The following is a 12524-nucleotide window of genomic DNA, read 5'->3' as shown; positions in this document are numbered from 1 at the left end:
TGACCAGTACCTGTTAATTGCTCCTCTGTTGGCCCTGGAGGATTTCTAGCGGCATTACTGCGAGCCTGTTTTTTGGCATCTTCCAGCCACCAACTGCGTAGCTGAAGCCACTGAGAGCGGTCCAAAACAGCCTTCCCCAAGGTCTCCCAATCAAGAGGCAAAAACAAATTCTCAGAGGAGAAAGAATCTAAAAGCCCCATGACAAAGGGGGATTGAGGGCCATAATTAGCAACAGCTGCCTTCATTTCTTTAAGGAACTTAAATTAAAGGACATTATACTGTACATTTATACCTCCTTGAGGAAATTGATCATTAGGACCAAAAGGTTGCCTAGTAATGGGAAACAATTGTAGAGGATCTTCATCCTCTTGAGAATCCAATACCTCAATTACAGCTTTAGCAGTAGAAGCAGGGACAGCAAAAACCGTGCCTGAACAAGGCAACATTTCCACCGGCGGTGGTGGTGGGGGAAAACTGTCCTCCTCCTCCACCTTGGGTGCCAATGGGGGTGGATGGACCACAGGAAAAGTAAAAACAGGAGTGGGTGGAGGAGAAGGCTGAGGGGGAGATAACTGTAATTGTAAAATTTGTTGTAGCAATTGGACAACTGGCTGAAGCTCCTTTTGAATTTCTGATTCCTTTTCATGAGACACATCATCAGACAAAGGAACGTTTCCACCAGCTACAGGATTATCTAAAGAAGGGGAAATGGCTATTGGAGACTTCGAAGACTCCTCATCCCCATTTTCCCCTTTTTCAGAGTCTGTCTCTAAGAGCTCCAAAGCTTGGGTAATAGAAGCACAAAGGGCCCATAAAGGTGCCGGCATTACATCACCGCGCTGGTGTGCTTAACGAAGGGTCTTAACAACCTGTTGCCAATCTCATTTATTTAATTGCACTTTAGTTTGATATTGAAACCAATAGCAATGTTGTTCCACATGAGCAAACAATTTTTGCAGAGTTCTCTCTTTTGTATCAATCCCAATCGAAAGTAAAAGCCCTTGTAATAATCTTAAATATTCTGAGGCCAAGGAACTGGAATTCCCCATAATGAAAGCTTAAGAAGGTTCCCCTTAACAATCCCCGGGTTTTACCCGCTCCTAGGGGGTTCCCCTTCTTGTTCCCCACTACTCACCCGTGCGGACCCTGCTCGCTGCGCCACTTATTGAGGACCGCGCTGGGGGTGGTGAAGAATGAACAGACGCAAGAGACACAGACAAACAGAGAACATGGCGGCCGCGGGCAGAGCCTCCGCCTCACTTTATTTATACTCCATAAACCTCACATCAGCAGAAATAACATAATGCAAAACAAAATTTCTCTACCCAGATGTAACCTTCTGCTTAGTTCCTTGTCTCTAGGCTCTTCCTTATTTGTCTGCCTTCTTGGCGCCTACTGGAGTTCATTAAAAGTTCAACTGGAGATACTGTCCTTGAGCCCTATGTATTCTTAGCATATTGTTTTCAATGGCCCCTGCATGTAATCTGGCCTTTGCTTCTCTATCCATTCATATTTCCTGTCACCTGGACTGGCTATATAATTTGTGGGGCCCAGTGCAAAATGAAAATGTAGAGCTCCTTGTTCAAAAACTATTACGAATTTTAGGAGGGCAATGGCAGAGCATTAAACCAGACATCAGTCCTTTCTTTCCTTTTTTTCAATTCTTAAAATATTTATTTAGACTTTATTATTTTTATTTGTTAGTAATTTAATTTTTCTTCTTCCTACTCCTCCTCCCCTTCTTCTTCTTTTTTTGAAACAGTGCAGTGGCACGATCTCGGCTCACTGCAACCTCCACCTTTCGAGTTCAAGAGATTCTCATGCCTCAGCCCCCCAAGTAGCTGGGATTACAGGTATGTGTCACCATGCACAGCTAATTTTTGTATTTTTAGTAGAGACTGGGTTTTGCCATGTTGGGCAGGCTGGTCTCAAGTGATCCGCCTGCCTCAGCCTCCCAGAGTGCTGGGATTACAGGTGTGAGCCATCGCACCTGGCTCTTTTTTTGTTTTGTTTTGTTTTGTTAAGTAAAAAACCTCACCTGGAAGCACCAGCCCTTTCTGAGTGTGCGGCCCTGTGCCACCACATGGGTTGCATGCCCATGAAGCTGGTCTACCTGCCATCCACTTCCTCAACCCAATGGCATCCTCCCGTTTTTTAGACATGTGCCAATCGGTTTCCTGTTTCATCTTAGCATGGCTCACTACTTCTCATTAAGGTCTCTCAGTGGAGAGGTTAGTCTTTTTTTCTTTTTTTTTTTTTTTGAGACAGAGTCTTGCTCTGCTGCCCAGGCTGGAGTGCAGTGGCCAGATCTCCACTTACTGCAATCTGCAGCTCCCGGGTTCAAGCCATTCCCCTGCCTCAGCCTCCTGAGTTGCTGGGATTACTAGCACACACCACCCACGTCCGGCTTATTTTTGTATTTTTAGTAGAAATGGGGTTTCACCACGTTGGCCAGGCTGGTCTCAAACTCCTGACCTCAAGTGATCCACCCGCCACCACTCCAGCCTGGGCGACAGAGCGAGACTCCATATATATATATATATATATAAAAGTCATACTGGCGTAGAGTGAATCCCTAGTCCAATATGACTGGTATCCTTATAAAAATACTTAATTTTTATTTTTATTTATTTATTTATTTTTTAGACGGAGTCTCTCTCTGTCGCCCCAGGCTGGAGTGCAGTGGCGTGATCTTGACTCACCGCAACCAAAAGGAGACATTTTGACATGGAGATATATACAGGGAATATGCCCTGTGAACATGAAAATGGCCATATGCAAGCCCAGGAGAGAAGTCTGGAACAGACCGTTTCCTCACAGCGCTCAGAAGGAACGAACCCTGCCCACATCTTGCTTTCAGATGCCCCCAGGATTGTGACACAGTAAGATCTGTTATTGACGCCACCCGGTTGATGACATTTAGGTACAGCAGCCCTAGCAAACGAATACACCCCCATTAGAACTAAGCTCCCTGAGAGCGGTAAGCTGCCTTGTCTTGCTCACAGCTGTCAAAGAACACGCCCGTAGGGTCACTTAGCACCTAGTACTGCCATTTACCCGTTTCACTAGTATGTATGAACCGGAGAGCCTGGCAAGGGAAGAGCTGAATCTTTTATCTTTTGTAACGACTACCCAGTGAAGGACACGGGTATGCAATAAAAACCTGTTGAATCGATTAAATCATTTCACTTATTTCCAGATTTTTGCGGAGAGCGCCGGTAGGTGAAATATGTGCGGACTGATGAGTCACAGCTCTTAGTCCCTGGGCTGCATTAATACCCACGACGTGTTTTTCGCTCTCCAGACAAAGAGATCGGTACTTGGCAGGTCCCTCAAGTGGGACTCAAAAGACCGAACCGAGCTGCAGCCTTTCGCTAGCACTGGTCCTCGCCCCTTTTGGCATCTTGGTACTTGTAGTTTTGTCCACTCTATCTTTACCAGAAAAGCCAGCGCTGAGACCACAACTCCCATCACCCTGCTAGCACCGGCGCCTTCAGAGCGCATCCTCCGAGGGGCACCAGCGCCATTGACCACCAGGCTGGCCGAAGGGCCCGCCTTCCCGAGGCCAGGCGCTCCCGCGATTGGCCAGCCGCCCCGCCCCTCATCGGAGGGCGCCAGGTGAATGAAAGGGGGGGCGTGTCGGTGCGCGGAGCTCCGTGGCTGCGCTGCTGGAACCCGCTGGAAGGTGAGCGCCAAGAAGCGGGTTGGCGCTGCCGCTTTCGTTGGTTTGGGGAGGATTCTGAGCACCCGGGAGGCTGGCCCGAGATTGGGGTTAGCGAGCAGGATTGCCGCCACTCAGTCATCCGCCTTCGGACCGCTTGGCCCTGGCAACTCCTGGGACCTCCGCCCCGCGAGCCCTTCCAGCGTGGGGAGGGGCAGGCACGGCCTTGGGCCCCCAGCTTCTCTGTCATTGGGTGCTCTCCGCGTCGTCCAGCCGGGGGTCGCAGCGTCGACTTCTTCCATGGTGAATGGTACCCAGGCGTGGGGGCTCAGCCACACTGGGGAAGTGCCAGCCGCAGCGATGGCCACTTTGTCCGCGGGAGGCCACGGGAGGGGCTAGGCCTCGGGGCCCCATCCTCGGGGACCATGCCCTGTAGCTGGTTCTGGTGGCCTGTGCAGGTCGTCTGGTGCTGGGCGGGGGAGGGTCTATCTTGCGAGCAATTTAGATGCAGTTGACCCTGAAATTCTTCGTGTGGAAATGGAAACTTCTCTAATGTTCTCCGGTCCATGCCTAAAAGAAAGGAGTGACTTCCCCAACCTGTCGCATCGTGTCCTGGAGGGTTTGGAGAGGCCGGTTAGCATAGTGGTTAAGGATGTCAACCCGGGAGTCAGTCAGATCTCTGTTCCATTCCTAACTTGGTGATGTTATCTGTATCTTTGAATCTCAGAGCCTCCTCTGAAAAAGAGGATGTAGTTAGAGTATCTGTCGCACTGAGTTATTGTGAGGTGAAGACTAATGTGCTTGTAAAAGCCGGGCATGGTGGCGTGCACCTGTAGTCCCTGCTACTAGGGAAGCTGAGGTTGGGAGGATCTCTTGAACCCAGGAGTTCCAGGCTGCATTGAGGTAGGATCGTGCACTCCAGCCTGGGCAACAGAGCAAGACCATGCCTTTTAAAAATTTTAATTTAAAAAGTAAAATGAATATGCTCGTACTTTGTACAGTGTTTTATAAGGAATAGTACTCAATATTTTGCTAAAATTGAGGAACAGGTTTTTGTTATTCTCAGGTTGGTGGGACTGGACGAGTCTTGTCAGAAAGGGTTGGGGGTGGAATTCAATGCTGCTTTTGGCCTCTGAACAGAGACAGTTGTGTGATCTGTCTAGGACTCCCTCAAGGGTATATGAGAGTTTGTATTGCAGGTAGCTGTGTTGGCATATGCTGTCTCCTGGAGGACAGGCACTATACTTGGTTCATTTTTCTATTCCTGGCGTCTTCCTTGTGTCAGGCATTGTATGTAGCCTGTAACCCTTGAATTGAGTTGGAACCATGGGATGATTGGAAGGTTCCCTGCCAGAGTGCAGATAAATGTGCTTCTGAGAGCAGTCTGCCCTAAGAGCTGCTTTTCTGGGAGAAGTGATCCTCAGCATTTCCCGGGGCAGCAGAGCACTTCAGGCAAATGGGGGTGATATAAATAAATAATACACAATATATACCAAGTACAGGATTGGGGAAAATTTTGAAGAAAGTACTATATGGAAAGACTTTTGCAAAGTCAGGAAGTAGAATAAAAATAATTGCAATAGAATAAAAAATAATTTAAGTAAGAAAGCCAAAAGAAATTCGTTTTAGGTACTATTGCTGGAAAGGAGGCTCTTCCAGTGAAAGACGGAAGTGCCCTGGGAAGAGTCCCTGTAGATCAGACCGTACTACAAGTTAAGAAGTGTTGTACCTACTTACATGTTTATCTACCTGGCTTACCAACTCCTTACCCGTCTGCCCTGCCTCCTTTTTTTCTTAGTTAACAAAGAAAAAAGCCAAGGCAGAATGATCACTTGAGTCCAGGAGTTCAAGACCATTGAGACCAGCCAGGCAACATAGTGAGACCCCATCTCTACAAAAAAATGTTTTCAGAATTAGCTGAGTGTGGTGATGCATTCCTGTAGTCACATCTCCTCAGGAGGCTGAGGCAGGAGGATTGCTTGAGCCTGGGAGGTCGAGGCTGCACTGAACTGTGATCATGCCACTGCACTCCAGCCTGGGTAACAAAGTGAGACCCTGTCTCAAAAGAAAAGAAAAACAATATATGCACATAGTAAAACGTTCTATCAGAAAGGTTTAAAATTAAAGGCAAAAGTCCCTCCACACACTTTTTTTTTTTTGAAACAGAGTCTCGCACTGTCGCCCAGGCTGGAGTGCAGTGGCACAATCTCTGCTCACTGCAGCCTCCGCCTCCAACGCCTCCCAGGTTCAAGTGATTCTCCTGCCTCAGCCCCCAAGTAGCTGGGATTACAGGTGTCCGCCACCACACCCAGCTAATTTTTTTTTGTATTTTTAGTAGAGACAGGGTTTCACTATGTTGGCCAGGCTGGTCTTGAACTCCTGACCTCATGATCTGCCCTCCTTGGCCACCCAAAGTTCTGGGATTACAGGTGTGAGCCACTGTGCCTGGCCCCTCCGCCCACTTCTTAACTATACTCCCTTTCCCCAAGGGTGCTGTTAATTCTCATACAGCCTTCCAGAAAAACATATATTTGCCAGCAAAAGCATATACACATAGGATCAACTATACATTTTGTTTTGCATCTTGCTTTTTTTTTTTTGAGACAGAGTCTTGCTCTGTCCCCCAGGCTGGAGTGCAGTGGCCAGATCTCAGCTCACTGCAAGCTCCGCCTCCCGGGTTTACGCCATTCTCCTGCCTCAGCTTCCCGGGTAGCTGGGACTACAGGCGCCCGCCACCTCGCCCGGCTAGTTTTTTGTATTTTTAGTAGAGACGGGGTTTCACCGTGTTAGCCAGGATGGTCTCGATCTCCTGACCTCATGATCCGCCCGTCTCGGCCTCCCAAAGTGCTGGGATTACAGGCTTAAGCCACCGCGCCCGGCTGCATCTTGCTTTTTTTTTTTTTTTTTTTTTTTTTTTGAGACGGAGTCTTGCTCTGCCACCCAGGCTGGAGTGCAGTGGCCGGATCTCAGCTCACTGCAAGCTCCGCCTCCCGGGTTTACGCCATTCTCCTGCCTCAGCCTCCCGAGTAGCTGGGACTACAGGCGCCCGCCTCGTCGCCCGGCTAGTTTTTTGTATTTTTAAGTAGAGACAGGGTTTCACCGTATTAGCCAGGATGGTCTCGATCTCCTGACCTCGTGATCCGCCCGTCTCGGCCTCCCAAAGTGCTGGGATTACAGGCTTGAGCCACCGCGCCCGGCCAACTTTTTTTAAATATATCTTGGTGACTTTTTCACATGAACACAGGCAATTCTACATGGTTGCATAATATTCCATTGTGTGATTGTAAAGTCATTGATTTAACTTGTCCCCTGTTGATGCACATTCACATTATTTCTACTTTTGCGCTAGTACAAAATCGTGGTGTAACAGACATCTCCGAACTTATTTTATTTCAGACAGGGTCTTGCTCTGTCTCCCAGGCAGGAGTGCAGGGATGCCATCACAACTCACTGCAACCTTGACCTCCCTGGCCCAAGCGATTCTCCTGCTTCAGCCTTCATGTAGCTGGGACCACAGGCGTGTGCCACCAAACCTGGCAAATCTTTTAAATTTTTTGTAGAGACAGAATTTTGCCATGTTGCCTGGGCTGGTCTTAAACTCCTGAGCTCAAATAATCCGCTCACCTCAGCCTCCCAAAGTGCGGGGATTATAGGCATGCGTCACTGTGCCCAGCCCTGAACTTATAATATATATTTTTTTGAGATGGAGTCTTGCTCTGTCGCCCAGGCTGGAGTGCAGTGGTGCAATGTCGGCTCACTGCAATCTCTGCCTCCCAGGTTCAACCAATTCTCCTAACTCAGCTTCCTGAGTAGCTGGGATTACAGACATGCACCACCACACCCGGCTAATTTTTGTATTTTTTAGTAGAGGTGGGGTTTCACCATGTTGGCCAGGCTGGTCTTGAACTCCTGACTTCAAGTGATCTGCCCACCTCGGTCTCCCAAAGTGCTGGGATTATACAGTCGTGAGCCACCATGCCCAGCCCTGAACTTATAATTTGATGTATTTGGGGGAATATATTCAAATAAGTAAATGTATCACAATGAGTTTGCCAAGGCAGAAGGTGTGTACATTTAAAGTTTGATAAATATTGCCAAATTCTCCTCTGATGTGGTATTCCAAATTGTGTTCCCACCAAACTGGATATTATCATATTGAAAAATGTGATTTTATCAGTCTGATGTGTTTTTTTTCAGTTCTAAGAAAGAATAAAATGTAGTATTTTTTTTTCTGTCTCTTGTTTTTCCCTTAGTATTTTGATTGTCAAAGGCAACAGCAGACACTGCCAAGAAAGCTTGGTTGGAGCAGTGGGAAGGGGTGAGAATGTCAGTGAAACCTTAGTCCTGTGAAAGTTTTGATTATTTGGTAATAGAAATTTTCAGATATCCGACAGTTCTCTTTTTTAACCAAAATGTTAACTTTAACTACTTTGGATGGGAAAAAAATCCTAAAATTGTGACATAACTTCCTTGAGTTTAAAATGAATATTAAGATAGGAATCTTCTTAATACCTTAGGCCCATTGGTTATAGCCCTGGGCTTAATTTAGTGATGTCCTTAGGCCATTTTGAATATGTAGGAGTATTTAATACCCTTAGCTAAATGGCCTCCGGCTGATATCTTGAAAAAATTTCTAGGTCTACCTTTTATAGCTTTTTAACTTTTTTATAGCTGTCAGTTTTCTCTTTTAGGTTTGTCAGTTTACTGTACTTACAGAGGCTTCTGTCCACTCTCCTCCTGAATTGATTCTCTAGTTTCTAAACTTAACTCTATCATTTATTATAAATACATACAAAGTAGGTATAAGTTGCCATTTAATAAGGTTCCAGTAAGTCTTTTATGAGTAAAGTCTGCACAATTAATGCATAAGCCTTGGATTTTGCCAGTGGAGGAACCCTTTACTGGGGCAAGGGGTGCCTGATTTCTCATTGGGAAAGGTCTTGGTGTGTTCCATTTGTGGACAAGAAGAGTGTTTAAAAAGCTGTTGGCAGCGGTTGCCAGCTCTAGCTAACCCTTTTGTGATTCCAGTAGAGGGGATGCACTTGGCTATAGGAACCTCTCTGATCTCAATGGGTCAGTAAGTAAAGGGGTAATAGCTGATGGATGGTTATGTGATTTATGCGATGGAAGAAGATGGGGTAGGGGGAGTTGGGGAACAGGTCAGTGTCTCTGTCCTCCTCACTACCAAGTGGATTTTATCTGTTTATTTACTTCTTTTGGAGATACAGTCTCACTCTATCCCCTAGGCTGCAGTGCAGTGGTGCGATCTTGGCTCACTGCAACCTCTGCCTCCTGGGTTCAAGCAATTCTTGTGCCTCAGCTTCCTGAGTAGCTGGGATTACAGGCGCCTGCCACCACACCCAGCTAATTTTTGTATAGAGACAAGGTTTCGCTATGTTAGCCAGGCTGGTCTCGAACTCCTGAGCCCAGGTGATCTGCCCACCTCGGCCTCCCAAAGTGCTGGGATTACAAGTGTGAGCCACCATGCCTAGCCCCAAGGGGATTTTAAACTTGGTTTATAGTTTATCTACTAAGCAGTTAAGAAATGAGTATTCCTTTTTTGCTTAACAAATCTATTTTGTTGGTTGGGCGCGGTGGCTCACGCCTCTAATCTCAGAACTTTGGGAGGCTGAGGTGGGCGGATCACAAGGTCAGGAGTTCGCGACCAGCCTGGCCAATATGGTGAAACCCCGTCTCTACTGAAAATACAAAACTTAGCTGGGCGTGGTGCCGCATGCCTGTAATCCCAGCTACTCGGGAGGCTGAGGCAGGAGAATCACTTGGACCCAGGAGGCGGGGGTTGCAGTAAGCCAAGATCACACCACTGCACTCCAGCCCAGGCAACAGAGCAAGACTCTGCCTCAGAAAAAAAAAACAAAGGCCGGGCGCGGTGGCTCAAGCCTGTAATCCCAGCGCTTTGGGAGGCCGAGACGGGCGGATCACGAGGTCAGGAGATCGAGACCATCCTGGCTAACACGGTGAAACCCCGTCTCTACTAAAAAAAATACAAAAAAAACTAGCCGGGTGAGGTGGCGGGCGCCTGTAGTCCCAGCTACTCCGGAGGCTGAGGCAGGAGAATGGCGTAAACCCGGGAGGCAGAGCTTGCAGTGAGCTGAGATCCGGCCACTGCACTCCAGCCCGGGCGAGAGCGAGACTCCGTCTCAAAAAAAAAAAAAAAAAAAAAAAAAAAACAAATCTATTTTGTCCAAAGCACTCTGCCAGATACTGTAAGGGATATAAAATTGAAAAAGACATGGCTCATGCTTTCAAAAGGCTTGTAGTTCATTGACAGAGAAGGGCCAGGACGTAAATAATAAGCAGGAGTTAACCAAGGGTAGTGAAATCAGTGGAATCAGTTAGGAGTCTCCTAGTTGCATGAAATAGAAAACCCAACTCAGAGGCCAGGTGTGGTGGCTCATACCTGTAACTGCAGCACTTTGGGAGGCCAAGCCGGCGGGGGGAGCAGATCAATTGAGGCCAGGAGTTCGAGACCAGCCTGGGCAACATGGCAAAACCCTGTCTCTACCAAAAATACAAAAAAAATTAGCCGGGGGTGGGTACCTGTAGTCCCAGCTACTTGGGAGGCTGAGGTATGAGGATTACTTTAGCCAGGGAGGTGAAGGTCGGAGAGTGCAGAGGATCACACCACTGCACTCCAGCCTGGATGACAGAGTGAGACCCCCTACCCCATCTCAAAAAAAATAAATAATATTTAAAAAAGAAAACCCAACTAAGACCAGCTAAACCAAAAAGGAACTTAATTGGCTTCTGGCGCTGCTTGAGTTGGGGCTCCGATGTTGTCCCCAGGCTCCATTAGCCTGAGCTGGGCTGTCATCTTTGTTAGGCTGATTTCCCTGGTGGTATGGCAGCAACATCCCTCACATCCTGCATCCCACAGAGCAGAGAGTGCTCTTTTTTGAAATTCCAGCAAATGTTTCATTGCTTTTCATTGGCTCTGAAAGCCACATGGCCATCTCTGAGCCAATCACTGTGGTCAGAGGGTGGGATGTGTTAATTTTATGAGCCTACATTATAGCTTACACACCTGGTACTTGAGGATGGCACCAGCTTTATGCAAAGTATGTTGGCCAAGAATGGGGGAAGGATGCTTCCATCAAAGCCAAAAAAGGCACTAGAACCAAAAGAATGTGGAATACATGCTGGCTAGCCCAAGAATCCACCAAATACTTAAGTGTAACGATGATAAAAGGAGACCAGTCTCGTTCGTGACCATCCTGGGTAACACGGTGAAACCCCATCTCTACTAAAATAGAAAAAATTGGCTGGGCATGGCAGCATGCACCTGTAATCCCAGCTACTCAGGTGGCTGAGGCAGGAGAATCGCTTGAACCCAGGAGGCGGAGGTTGCAGTGAGCCAAGATTGTACCACTGCACTCCAGCCTGGGTGACAGAGCAAGACTCTGTCTCAAAAAAAATAAAAAATAAAAAAGAGACCAGTCTCAAAGTTTTGGATTGGGACGCTGGAGGCTGGGTGTGGTGGCTTACTCTTGTAATCTCAGGACTTTGGGAAGTGGAGGCACGAGGATCGCTTGAGGCAAGGAGCTTGAGACCAGCCAGGGCAACATAGCAAGACTACCATCTCTACAAAAAAATTTGTTTAGGCCGGGCGTGGTGACTCAAGCCTGTAATCCCAGCACTTTGGGAGGCCGAGACGGGTGGATCACGAGGTCAGGAGATCGAGACCATCCTGGTCTACACGGTGAAACCCCGTCTCTACTAAAAAATACAAAAAACTAGCCGGGCGAGATGGCGGGCGCCTGTAGTCCCAGCTACTCGGGAGGCTGAGGCAGGAGAATGGTGTAAACCCAGGAGGCGGAGCTTGCAGTGAGCCGAGATCGCGCCACTGCACTCCAGCCTGGGCGACAGAGCGAGACTCCTTCTCAAAAAAAAAAAAAAAAAAAAATTTGTTTAATTGGCCGGGCACAGTGGTACGCACTTGTAGTCCTAGGTCTTGGGAGACTGAAGTTGGAGGGTTGCTTGAGCCCAGGAATTTGAGGGTGTAGTGAACTATGATCACACCACTTGCACTCTAACTTGGGTGACAGACCAAGACCCTGTCTCTAAAAAAGAAAACCAGTTTCAGATTAATACACTAAAGACTCAACTATAATTTTTTTTTTTTGAGACAGAATCTCAGTCTGTCGCCCAGGCTGGAGTGTAGTGGCGCAGTCTCAGCCCATTGCATCCTCTGCCTCCCGGGTCCAAGCAATTCTCCTGCCTCAGCCTCCCGAGTAGCTGGGACTCACGTACCCACCACCACGCCTGGTTAATTTTTGTAGTCTTAGTAGAGACAGGGTTTTGCCATGTTGGCCAAGCTGGTCTCAAACTCCAGACCTCAGCTGATCTGCCTGCCTCAGCCTCCCAAAGTGCTAGGATTACAGGTGTGAGCCACCGCACCTGGCCTCAACTATAATTCTTAGATGTGAATATTTTCTGTATTTTGAGCCTTGAAGAAAGTAGAATGTAGTACATTAGAGCATTGGCTCTGGAGGCCAATAGACCTGATTTTGAGTCCCGGATCTGTTATAACTGGGTCATCTCCTACGCTCAATTTCCTTATCAGAACAAGGGAGACAATATTTATTTATAAGGTTTTTATAAAAATTCACTGAAAGAATCAGTGTAAAACAGTAAGCACTGTGCTCACATGCAGTTAGCCATAGTTATTTTTTTTTTCATAAATTAACCCAGTTGGATAACCTCTGATTTTTATTAGATCCAAAGCAGACCATATTATTATTATTATTATTATTTTTGAGATGGAATCTTGCTCTGTCAACCAGGCTGGAGTGCAGTGGTGCAATCTTAGTTCACTGCAGCCTACACCTCCTGGCTTCAAGCG

This window comes from Trachypithecus francoisi, unplaced genomic scaffold (genome assembly GCF_009764315.1).
Source record: "Trachypithecus francoisi isolate TF-2019V2 unplaced genomic scaffold, Tfra_2.0 Lachesis_group12, whole genome shotgun sequence".
Lineage (NCBI taxonomy): Eukaryota > Metazoa > Chordata > Mammalia > Primates > Cercopithecidae > Trachypithecus > Trachypithecus francoisi.
Note: the sequence above shows the minus strand (reverse complement) of the source record.